General features: G+C 43.1%; 1 protein-coding gene across 3 annotated transcripts in view; it reads right to left on the bottom strand.

Annotated features, from left to right (window-relative positions):
* Positions 1-12,919, bottom strand: part of LOC140134903 (FXYD domain-containing ion transport regulator 6-like) — a 47,042-nt gene that overhangs the window by 28,051 nt on the left and 6,072 nt on the right. Inside the window, exon 1 of one of the 3 annotated variants that reach the window (XR_011856423.1) lies at positions 51-315. The exons of 1 other annotated variant lie outside the window; for it this stretch is intronic. The gene's annotated coding sequence lies outside the window, so the exon portion shown is untranslated. Of the gene's footprint in view, positions 1-50; positions 316-12,919 lie in introns of those variants that run through there. One more of the 3 variants, XM_072155705.1, reaches the window with a different exon arrangement.

Raw genomic sequence — 12,919 nt, 5'->3', positions numbered from 1 at the left:
GAGGTTGTCATTAGACATCATACAGCAAATACCCATTGACTTGTTGTTACCTTGTTGCAGTGCTGTTTCCTTATGCTGGGATCAGCAGGTGGTCTATTCTCTGAGCAGTGTGGATGTGGCTGTGTCTATGTACCACTGCTGATAAGGATGGATGCAGGCTGCTGTGCTGCTTAATAGCACATCCAGTAAGGGAGGGAGATTCTTCTTATGGACCAGCAATGGGAGGGTGTGTGTTGTGTGACTCTGCTCTCTCCTTGTGGCTGAGAACAAGGCTCCTGGTAAGGTACTTGTATTGTGCCCTTTAATTAAGATGAGATGTGTTCTGTAACACAAGGAGCTCATACTCCACCTCCCAGCCAGTCACATCATAACTAGCACACCATGGTTTCTTATAGATTCCAGACTGGAAGAAATCTCCCTGGGTAGAGAAAGTTTTCATTGCTCATTCACAACACAAAATGATCCATTTCTAATATGTGAAATGTACAAAATATTTTCCCAACATATTCATAATAATAAATGGGTCCATCAAATCTGTTATATTATAAGAGGACCCTCACATGTAGTCTCGAGGATGTAACAATCATACAACATACTTTCCTCCTGAATGTTTAAAAGCAAGGTGTAAAGATTTGTCAAAGGGGCGTGTCCTTCCCCCGACTGATACTACTAGCTCTGATTGGACGATATCAAACTGTGTAGGGGTACTCCCCCAAAATGGTAACACCCATCTGTCACACAATGATGGATAATGGATCTTCCTTCACATTTGCATTATACATTTTGTGTGTCGACTTAGTGAGTCAATTCTGCATCAATCAATCCACTTTGGCTGTCAATATATGTAGCACCCTCCATTCTGTATCAGTTCCTTTATTCCTCCCCTGTTACGTCTCTCTTACAATGGCCTTGCACGTCTTCATATAAGTCAAAAATATGCCCTTACATTGCTACAGCTCAGGGGCAAAATGGGGGGCACCAGGTATATTAATGTAATGCGTAATGTATATTAAGATTTTGTTTACCAGTAGTTGCTCCATCATATGTTTTCACCATGTAACATTGCAAAATGTGCTTAGTAGCAGAGCTCTGTAACTATACCATTTATATTCCAGCATTGTAGCTGGACTCTGAGCACTCTAGTACACTGGTGTGTAAGATCTATTTGTTGTACTGCTGCACAGCGCTTCCCCCTGAATAACTGCTGTTTAAACAGTATTCATAAAGAATGATGCTACTGCAGTGACTCAGAGCAGAGAGAAGGGGCTGCATTATAATACTTCACCAAGTCCAGCTACCATCCTAGAACACAAATCCATATTTCACACAAAGTTTTGGTTGAATGCTCATTTAATCCTTACTTTTCTTTATAAATCTGTTGTTCCTCTATTATTCTTCTTGAATATGTATTTAGAAAATGACAACTCGGTGTGACCATTTGGGAGCATCATCCTACACAGCCTGGATAGCAGGAACACATGTCAGCTTTGCAATGTGACGTCATTTGTATGATGAAAACAGATCTCCCACTGTGTTTCATTATATAAATGGGAATCTAGCCATTCATTGTCAGCTTCCATAGGTGATGCTTAGGATCGGGCTATGAACTCAAACCGCCTATTGTTAAACTACTCCCAACATAGCCATGCTCCAATGGGATACAGCTGACAGAGCATGCTGGGAGTTGTAATCTTCTAACAATCAACGATTTGTGGGGATAATAATATGATGAGACTTCGTGTTCCAGAATGGATCCCTAAGGTCGTAATTCTAGAAGGATGAATGATGCCTGTGATTCCCTTCCCCTTGAACGGTTGTGAATTGAGTCCTAGCAGAGGCCGCTCTCCTTACCTTTACACAGACTTATTCTAGTAAACACGCTGCGTCACCATGGCGGTCCCTCAGATCCCACCGGGGATCAGCTAAGTACAGGCTTCCAGCCCCACAACAGGTTTAATCACCATGACAATGATGCCAGTAAAATAATTATACCCTTTCAAGACCCTTCTCCACCCATTACAGACCCCCACATCCCTAACAATAGAGATCAATATGCTTATAATAATAATTCTTTATTTATATAGCACCTACATATTACGCAGCGCTGCACAAGCATGTCAAATTGGACCCTGTCCCCAATGAGGCTCACAATCGAATCATCCTACCAGTATGTTTTGGACTGTGGGAGGAAACCAGAGTACTCGGAGGAAACCCACGCAAACACGGAGAGAACATACAAACTCGTTGACCTGGGTGGGATCTGAACCCAGGAACCCAGCGCTGCAAGGCTGTAGTGCTAACCACTGAGCTACCGTGCCATCCTAGCTTAGGCAATCCCCTAACACTATAATGTCACTCCTGATATAATGGGTACAGGAGCCGGCCCCATCCCTTTAATAGCTCCATATCCAGAAGTGATAAAACATGTCGCCTCTATATTTAGGGCAATAATAATTGATTTGTGTTGTCTGAGCCACAGTATGAATATCTTATGAGATGCAAATGGCTTCTTGTAGGATTGTTAGGAAATGTCACTTTTCGTGTATTTCCCACTTCGGGGGAACATATGGGGATGTTTGTGTGCAGGGAACTTGCTTTCTGTGAATATTTGCATGTTCCCAGTCTGGTGGCAGCTGGTAGTGTGGGTGCGGTGCCAGGTTTATACATATTCACTACTAAATCACTGAGGCCGGGATAAATCATCAAATGTGAACTCCAGCTTTCATGTCAGATTTATATCTACTGTGGGTTTTGTTTTCATGAATTACTACCCCACTATCCAAATGTCTAGATGTCAAAGCCATGACGCCCCCTCTAATAGGATCATACCGTCCTTCTACATCCTTATTTTAGGGGAATTGTAATTTGAGTCCAGTGTATATATAGGGTCACATAGGGAAGAACCCTAGGCCCACAAGGGACAGAAATAAAAATGTATGATTTACAAAATATAATTAATAGTTTCACATAAACTATTGTACAATCAGCCCAGCTCCTCCTGCTCTATAATATGCTGCCTGCAGATAGGACACTATGGGGGTCATTTACTACTATTCGCGTTTTCCCGACGTGTTACCCGTATATTTCCGATTTGCGCTGATTTTCTCTGTATTGCCCCAAGTTTTTGGCGCATGCAATCGGATTTTGGTGCATCGGCGCCGGCATGCAAGCGACGGAAATCGGGGGGCGTGATCGATCGATAACCCGACGGATTCAGAGAAACCGCCGCATTTAAAAAATAAAAAAGTGTCGCAGGACACACGCTTACCTGCACTCAGCCCGGCTCGGTGAACTGCAGTGCGCTCCGATGCTCTTCAGCGCAGCAGCGACACCTGGTGGACGTCAGTGGAACTGTTTTAGTGAATCGCCGGAAGACCCGAATCCACTGCAGAGAACGCGCCGCTGGATCGCAAATGGGCCCGGTAAGTAAATCTTCCCATATGTACAATCTGCTCAGCTCCTCCTGCTCTATAACATTTTACCAGCAGATAGGAAACTATTCACAATCTGCTCAGGTCCTCTTGCTCTTTAACATTCTGCCTACAAGTAGGACAGTTAGAAAATTTGCTTTGCTCTTTCTGCTCTTTAACATTCTGAATGCAGATAGGACACTATCCGACGCTGATTTGTGTCTTAAAGCGATTCACTAAGGTAGTGTGCCCGATGTCCACCAGGTGTTCCTGTCGCGTGCATGTCGGCTCCTAAGCGGCACAATCCGATCGCATGCGCCTAAAACCCGGGGCGCTTCGGCATAAAACGGTAATTTTCGGCCAACCCGACGTAAAAATGTGATTCGGCCCTTTAGTAAATGAGCCCCTATGTATAATCTGCTCAGTTCCTCCTGCTCCATAAGATTCTGCCTACAGGTAGGACACTATGTACAATTTTCTCCACTCTATCTGCTCTATAGTATGCAACCTGAAGACACTTTGCACAATCTGCTCAGCTCCCCCTGCTCTATAACATGCTGCCTGCAATTAGGACACTATGTACAATCTGCTCAGCTCATCCTGCTCTATAACATGCTGCTTGCAGATAGGACACTATGTACAATCTGCTCAGCTCCTCCTGCTCTATAACATGTTGCCGGCAGATAGGACACTATGTACAATCTGCTCAGCTCATCCTGCTCTATAACATGCTGCTTGCAGATAGGACACCATGTACAATCTGCTCAGCTCCCCCTGCTCTGTAACATGTTGCCTGCAAATAGGACACTATGTACAATCTGCTCAGCTCCTCCTGCTCTATAACATGTTGCCGGCAGATAGGACACTATGTACAATCTGCTCAGCTCCTCCTGCTCTATAACATGCTGCCTGCAGATAGGACACTATGTGCAATCTGCTCAGCTCCTCCTGCTCTATAACATGCTGCCTGCAGACAGGACATTATGTACAATCTGCTCAGCTCCTCCTGCTCTATAACATGCTGCATGCCGATCGGACACTATGTACAATCTGCTCAGCTCCCCCTGCTTCTATAGCTCTATAGAAAATATGGAGGAATAGGCTGGTTTTTATGTTTTTAAGGTTTTCTTCTCCCTATAAATGATTGTACTATGTGGGCACCGGGCTTCTGCATGGCAGCTTCTCTATGTACTGTACACACCTTAGTATATTTCTTGTTACTGTTTGTAGATGAAGGATGCAGTGTTTGCTATTCACGCCCCTGTATATTTTCTTTGGGAGGGTGAACCTTTCTTCTCAATAGTCTGATTGTTTTGCTTGTACTGAACCTTTCTCCAATACTAATGCCAGGTTAAACAAATTACATGATAACACAGTATGTGGCAGCTTTTATTGGGGTTATGTAGTACGTGATATGTAGTAAGAGCTATAAACACCATTAGGACCATTACTCGGAAATAATAGTGAGAAGCTTGGTCCAGCCTGCGTCATTATAGGACTTGCATAGCAGACTACGAGGTGCTAAGAGGGTCATCTGCTGCCACAGATACATCACTGTTCCCTACTGAAGCCAAAAACGAAGACTAGAGAAGACAAGGTCCTCTCTGGGGATATCATGTCTTAGTATAAACCTGATTTGCACAATACAGCTGCAACACCCCTGCCAATACATAGGCAGCCTGGTAGTTGTAAATAGCGCCCTCTCCAGGTCAGGAGCTGTTAGGGGGAGTCGCGAACCCTGTACGAAGGTTCTAGAACCTGGTCATTATGTAATAGCAGCTGGAGCCTCTACCTGGAAAGGCAATAGTTAAAAGATTATGTGACTGTATTGTAAACCGGAGTGTGATTGGAGAGATGCTACCAGCTGACCAGTCGGAGTATAAAACCCCTGTGCAGTGGGAGCCCGTGGTCCATTCTGCAGAGTCTTTGCCTGTCAGCAGTCCAGACCTCATGGTCTGAGTGAAGAGAGATACAGTGTGGAGCACACCTTCAGTGCTGCCACAGAAACCAATACCAGGAACTGAGCCAGGTGATTCTAACCCAGAGCTGCAGCTTCCACAGCTCCATCTCAATTCTCCCAGGCTGCATCTACTACCAGGCTGGTGCTTTATTCCTGTGGACCCCTCTCCAAGACCACTCCAGGATGAGAATCTGAAGCTGCAGTTTGATCGTTCTGGCCGTTGCCTGCTGTCTACTGTTCAATTAAGAACTGTGGGTTGATTTGCACAATGTTGCCTCCGTCTGATCCTTGGATACGGCTGTTACCACCACGGACTCCCCATACATTACCCAGGGACTTACCTTACAGAAACTCAGGGGTTGCCCCAGGGAGAATGAGTAGATCAGCCTCTCCCTCCATATTTCTTGCACACACCACCTGCTGGAGACCTGCCAGGCTGTAGGTCAGCCCTCCAGTCCCCATACCAAGCACAGTGACATCAGCGTGTCCTAGGTCGCAATCACCAGCCACTCCGTTATTCTGGGCCCCAGCTGCCTCCAGGCCCCAAGAAAAGGCTAGGTCCCGGTGGGGGATGTTGCACAGTACTTACTACAAATAAGAAGCAATATGTGAAATGTATATGTCTTCTTTATATTATATCCTATTTGTAAAATAGGAAATGCCGCCATCATTTGCCATTTGGATCCCCAGTAGTGCATAGACAGAAATCCTCTTCATCACACCCCAAGGGGTTTTCCTGTATACAGTATATACAGGGATGTATTTTCCACTAGGCACAGTGGACACAGTGCCTAGGGCAGCCAGCTGAGGGAGTGGCTGGTCAGCAGGGACCTTTATTAATGTTTAAAAAAAAATTGGTGGCCGCCATCTATCTTGTGAATAGATCATCAATATGAGATAAGGGAGGTCTGGACTATCTGGACTCCCACTGATAAGCTGGTTCTGGCACCAGATGCAATGCATAGAATGGACCTAGGAGAACGACGCTGTACTCCATGGCAAGGAATGATATTTTTAGGGTATATATATATATATATATATATATATTACAAGTTCATGTCATCTTGACTTAAGAATTGGCTCCAGACTGCAGCCATGTGTGTATGGGGGAGGGCATGCTGCCGCACTATTATAAGCCTGTCTATCAACTCTCCGCATGTTAATTACCAGTTAGGAGAAATCCCCTTGCTCTGCTTTTTACTAAACTCTTTTCTTGGATCCTTCCCAAGGAGCTTTTACTAAATACGCCAGATAAGCAATTCACATCAAAGACATTTTATCACAGCCATAAAAGAACAAGAAATATTTGTGAGCGCAAGTTTATTTTCCGTGTGCAAAATTCATGGATACGAAACCCAATGTAACTGGGTGGAAATCTGAAAATCACTTAAATAGAGCAGAGGGGAATGTGCGGATATATCTAATCCTCCTGCTGCCACAGGCATCCTACATATTAAATACATAAGATCCCGAAGCGCTGATACGAAAATTCCATAGTTAGAATTGCTATGAAAGAGTTTTGTGTGTCCAGGGACTAGTGGTCAGTGACTAATGCGAGTCACTGAACCTCCAAATCCACTACTACAAGGTGCAGATTTGCTCAATCACTTAAGGTCCTTGAGATCATGGCGATCCCACAAAGTGGGTGCAAGAAATTAGGGAGAATCCAGTTGCCAAACGACATCCTCCCCACTCCCTGTAAATTGTATTGGCCCCCACAGGATGCCAAATCAACTCCGAGCCATAATAGTATACGGTCTTCTATATTGGACCCTCTCTGTATAGGGAACAGTTATTGAGGGGAACTGACCCTCCTTATGAACATAGCAGACAGCATTGGGGGACTAACAGCGAGTCCTTCTCGGATAAAGTTATGCAAATGAGTTCTCCCCCAGAATGCAGAATACTGCCTCTCTAATGCCCCCTACGGGAAGTAAATGCCTCCTATGAATCAGTTTCTGACCCATCAAACCATTGGCACATCACTAGGGATTTTTGCCATAACAAAGTGTCCCCCAATGAAAGTGAAACTCAGCAAAAATAACAGAAGTCCATATGATGGAGCTGTGGGGTGGGGGTGTTATATCTACAACAATGGGGGTAATTTACTAAGGGCCCGATTCACGTTTTCCCGACGTGTTACCCGAATATTTCCGATTTGCGGCGATTTCCCTTGAATTGCCCCAGGATTTTGGCGCACGCGCCGGCATACACGCGACGGAAATCAGGGGGCGTGGCCGAACGAAAACCTGTCGCATTTAAAAAAAAATCTGTCGCGAAAATTGCACTTACCTTCACTCACCCTGGCCCGGTGAACTCAAGCGCGTTCTGATGCTTTTCAGCGCAGCAGCGCCACCTGGTGGACGGCGGAGGAACTACCTTAATAAATCCCGGCCGGACCCGAATCCAGCGCAGAGAACGCGCCGCTGGATCGCGAATGGACCGGGTAAGTAAATCTGCCCCAATATCTCTATGCGTCTGTCTTCAGGATTGTGTATATATGTACTACCATTACTACTAATATAACTACTAAGACTATTTGACTGCTACTACTATACTACTAATATGACTACCATTACTTCCACTATAACGACAATCTTTACATAGCGCCATCATATTCAGTAGCACTTTATAGGGGGACAGATACAAAGAATATACATATACAATACAGAGTATTGTGACTAGTACTACCACGGTGCATGAATCCAAAAGTTATTCAAGCTTTGTTCTTCCAATGTGAATCATTACATAAAAATACCACGTTTTACTGATGCGTTTCCAGCCCAGTCTGAGGTCCACAGCACTCAGGAAGAGGTTTTCATCGAGGATATCTGTCACGGGTGCCCCCGTGACCCATGTCCTGGGTTGCGGGCACACGCGTGCCTCTCTGTGGTCCCCGACTCCTCTCTCTGCCATACCTGTCCATGTTCCTGCTTCGGCAGCCTGGCGCGCACGTCCCCGACATTTAAAGGGCCAGTGCACCACTAATTGGTGCTGTCCATTCCCAGGAAATTGATAAAAGCCAACCTCTCCGACCATTCCCCACCGGATTTTTGTGCCTACTGCCCGGTTCCGTCCCCGACTCTGATCCTGTGCCGCCTGTCTAAACCTCCTGCCTGTTTCTGACCATGAGTTTGCCTGATGATTCTGTACTTCGCTTTGGTTGCCACAGTGGACAAAGTCATGTCTATGGAACAACCTTGTGGTACCACACCGCAACAAGTCCACCCTGCTTTACGGTGGGCACTGGTGAAAACCGGGTACCACTTAGACTCCGGTCTCCGGTACAGAGGATCCACTACCACGGATCCTGACAATATCTGACGGACGGACTCTAATAAAGGAGTAGAACCATCTCAAGAAGGATCAGAAGGAAATGAACAGCATGTGAGTTAAACATATCACAGCAAAGGGTCTGAATACTTATGCCCATGTCATATTTCAATTTTTCTTGTTTAATAAATTAGCAAAAATATCTACATTTCAGCTTTTTCCTGTCAAGATGGGGGCAGAGTGCACATTAATTAGCGCAAAAAGAACTTTTTTTCATCCTTTAAATTTGGTGAAATAAAACAGAGTGAAAAGCTTAAAGGGTTCTGAATACTGCATACCCACTGTGTGTGTGTTTGATTATTTGATATGTATATGCCATATGTCTGTATATGATGTATATACTGTATGTTTGAATGTATATGCTATATGTCTGTATATAGTAATGTATGTATGTCTATATGGTGTACATATACACTGTTTGTATGTGTGTATATGCTGTGGGTACCCCTTGCAGAAGTCTGTTAATTATGCCACTTTTTTTCTACTACCACTAATACTACTAATTTTACTACTACCACTACTACTACTAATATGACTAGTATTACTACTACCACTACTACTGCTAATTTGACTAGTGTTACTTCTAATACTACCACTCTTACTGCTAATATGACTAGTATTACTACTACCACTACTTCTGCTAATATGACTAGTATTACTTCTACTACTACCACTACTACTGCTAATATGACTAGTATTACTACTACCACTACTACTGCTAATATGACAAGTGTTACTTCTAATACTACCACTACTATTGCTAATATGACTAGTATTACTACTACCACTACTACTGCTAATATGACTAGTATTACTTCTACTACTACCACTACTACTGCTAATATGACTAGTATTACTTCTACTACTACCACTACTACTGCTAATATGACTAGTATTACTTCTACTACTACCACTACTACTGCTAATATGACTAGTATTACTACTACCACTACTACTACTAATATGACTAGTATTACTTCTACTACTACCACTACTACTGCTAATATGACTAGTATTACTTCTACTACTACCACTACTACTGCTAATATGACTAGTATTACTTCTACTACTACCACTACTACTGCTAATATGACTAGTTTTACTACTACCACTACTACTACTAATATGACTAGTATTACTTCTACTACTACCACTACTACTGCTAATGTGACCAGTATTACTACTACCACTACTACTTCTAATATGACTAGTGTTACTTCTAATACTACCACTACTATTGCTAATATGACTAGTATTACTACTACCACTACTACTGCTAATATGACTAGTGTTACTTCTAATACTACCACTACTATTGCTAATATGACTAGTATTACTACTACCACTACTACTGCTAATATGACTAGTATTACTTCTAATACTACCACTACTACTGCTAATATGACTAGTGTTACTTCTAATACTACCACTACTACTGCTAATATGACTAGTATTACTACTACCACTACTACTACTAATATGACTAGTATTACTTCTACTACTACCACTACTACTGCTAATATGACTAGTTTTACTTCTACTACTACCACTACTACTGCTAATATGACTAGTATTACTACTACCACTACTACTGCTAATATGACTAGTATTACTTCTACCACTACTATTGCTTATATATGGCTAGTATTACTACTACCATTACTACTACTTCTGCAACCACCACCTTTTCTACTATGACTAATATGACTACTACTACTTGTCCCACCATTGCTTATAATGATGATTGATATCTGGAACCTTTTGTCCATGTTTCTTCCACATTTTGGCTGCTCTGAACCTCTACATGTAATGACTGAGCAGCATCGGGCAGTGATACATCCGCTATTCTACATAAATATTTTCTGCTCTCTTTCTGCCATGTTAGTAAAACTGCTGCCAGATCGCATTTTTGTCATAGAATCCAATGAAAAACAAACAGATGGCGCCTTCTACGTAAACATGTCATTACATATGACTGCACCCATTCAGCAGCTACCAATGTGAGCAACGTACAGCAGCTTCCTATAATGTAACCAACATTGAGCCGCACAGAAATATGAAAAGATCAGACCATCATCTATTTAACTAATGTTACCTATACTTAAAGGGAACCTGTCAGCACATTTACACATATACGGCCTATAGGCCTCTAATAACTGACTGACCCCCTTCTTTTAGCTAAAAATAGTATAGCTTACATCCACCTACATCACCTTTTGTCTTATATTACCTGGCATCAGAGGGGGCGTGTCCTGCTCGACCGGCACCTCCCATCTAATCCTCTCAATGCCTTATGCCTCCTTACTGGTCACAGTTTTAGTCATGTGACCAGAGTGACGTAATCTCAGGTACTTTAGCCTCTTAATAATAGCAAGCTGTACCCCATGCATGTACCTGATCACATAAAGTCACAGCAGCCACCATGGACTTCTACTTCTCTCCATCCTCCATGGAGGCTGCTGTGATTTCATGTAATCACATACATGGTATACAGTTTGGTATTCTTAGAAGGCTAAAGGACCTGCGATGATGTCACATGTCATGAATTTAACACAAGGTACCGTAGTAAAAGATTGACAGGATATTTAAGATCTGTACATAGAGCTTTATATGTCTGCAGTTGAATATTAGTAGAGGGTCCCTAAGTACCAGGAGGCAGAGCAGTGATTTGAAGAGACACAGAGCTGTCATAATAATGGGGCATGGCTCACTGGTATCTCTGACTCTTCTCTCTCAGGCTGCCAAAGATGAGTCAGAAAGCTAATTTGCATATCAGAAAAAAGGCTATTATTAAGGTACAGTGCCCCACTGGCAACTTATTTTAGGTGATATAGGGACGACTTGTAACCCTTTATCAGCATACATTGTTAGTCAAGGGGGGCGGGGAATCTGGAATTTGGTCTATCAGTGGCTGATCGAAACATCACCGCTAAACCTCTGATTGGCTGGAGTTCTTGGGACCACCCACCTGACAGTTTAGCAATATCAGGGTTCCAACAACTTGAATGGGTACATATACAACAGATCCCACCATACACTATAGATACTACCATATTCTACCGGCATCTAGGGGCAAATGACCGATCCATAGGTGTTCTATGAGAATAAATATAACAATGGATGTTTACTGGGTTTACTTGGTTGGGGACATCGGGTGGGGGGGTTGATAAAAAAACAACATCTAAAAATACAAGGAGAAGACACTTTGCGGGCTTTCCACATGTTTCTCAGCAAGTTCTTACAGTCAGTTTGTCACTTTCCGACTCCTCACCTGCACTTACACCTCTGCAGAAATAGAAGCTGTCAAGTTCTCAGCGAATTCCTGATGCTTTGCCCTGGAGGATTATGGTTTTCCTATAGCTGTCTGCCTTATAGAATGAGAATATACAGCAGCATATGTACAGTGCAGACGAGGGATGGATTGTTTGGAGAAAGATGGGCAGTTGTCCCAGGGCTCCATCGCCAAGGGGTCACCATATCCAAGTTCTCTCAAGGCCAGTTTTTGAATGGATCTACAACATTAAAATGTTGGTGGATCATGTAGGCTTTTAAGTAAAACCAAATGTTTGAATACTTTTTTTTTATCTAGGTAATTGTAATGATCAGCTGGTTGTGGTCCTACTTTGTTATCTAAACAGTTGGGCTTTTGGCAGGGGCGTAACTTGAGGGGGTGCAGAGGATGCGGTCCTGACCGGGCCCAAGAGACTTAAGGGGCCCATAAGTTGTCACTTCCCCATATTAGAAGGGTCATACATGGAGGATAACAGATCAAAACCTTTGTCAGAGAACAGAGTTAGGGTCAAGCATTGGAAATCCAAAGCACAGATACAAAGCAGACTTTCACTAGGAACACACAGGAACCTAAATGTATGTCTTTTATTACAAGAGGTGTGAACCAGAGGTGTGGGCAGGGTCACATTGGCAGAAGACCCAGGTCCTATAAATCTAATCTTCATGCATGCACTTGACATAGGAGCCGGGGGTCACTGGCTGGCAGCATCAAAATGAAAAGCAACATTTTGCTGTTATAGGAATCAATAAAGCAGGTAATCATAGTAAACTTTGTAATATGCTTTCAAAAAATAAAAATTCTTCTGTGTCTTTTTCCAGTGAACACTGTTTCTGAAGCCTGTGCACAGTAGATGGTTAAGGAGAAGAGGCTTAAGTTTAACTCCTTATACATCTCAAGAATATTTAACTGATATTTCAGTTCTGT

This window comes from Engystomops pustulosus, chromosome 6 (genome assembly GCF_040894005.1).
Source record: "Engystomops pustulosus chromosome 6, aEngPut4.maternal, whole genome shotgun sequence".
In the NCBI taxonomy this organism is placed as follows: Eukaryota; Metazoa; Chordata; class Amphibia; order Anura; family Leptodactylidae; genus Engystomops; species Engystomops pustulosus.
This window is presented reverse-complemented; position numbering and strand designations above follow the sequence as displayed.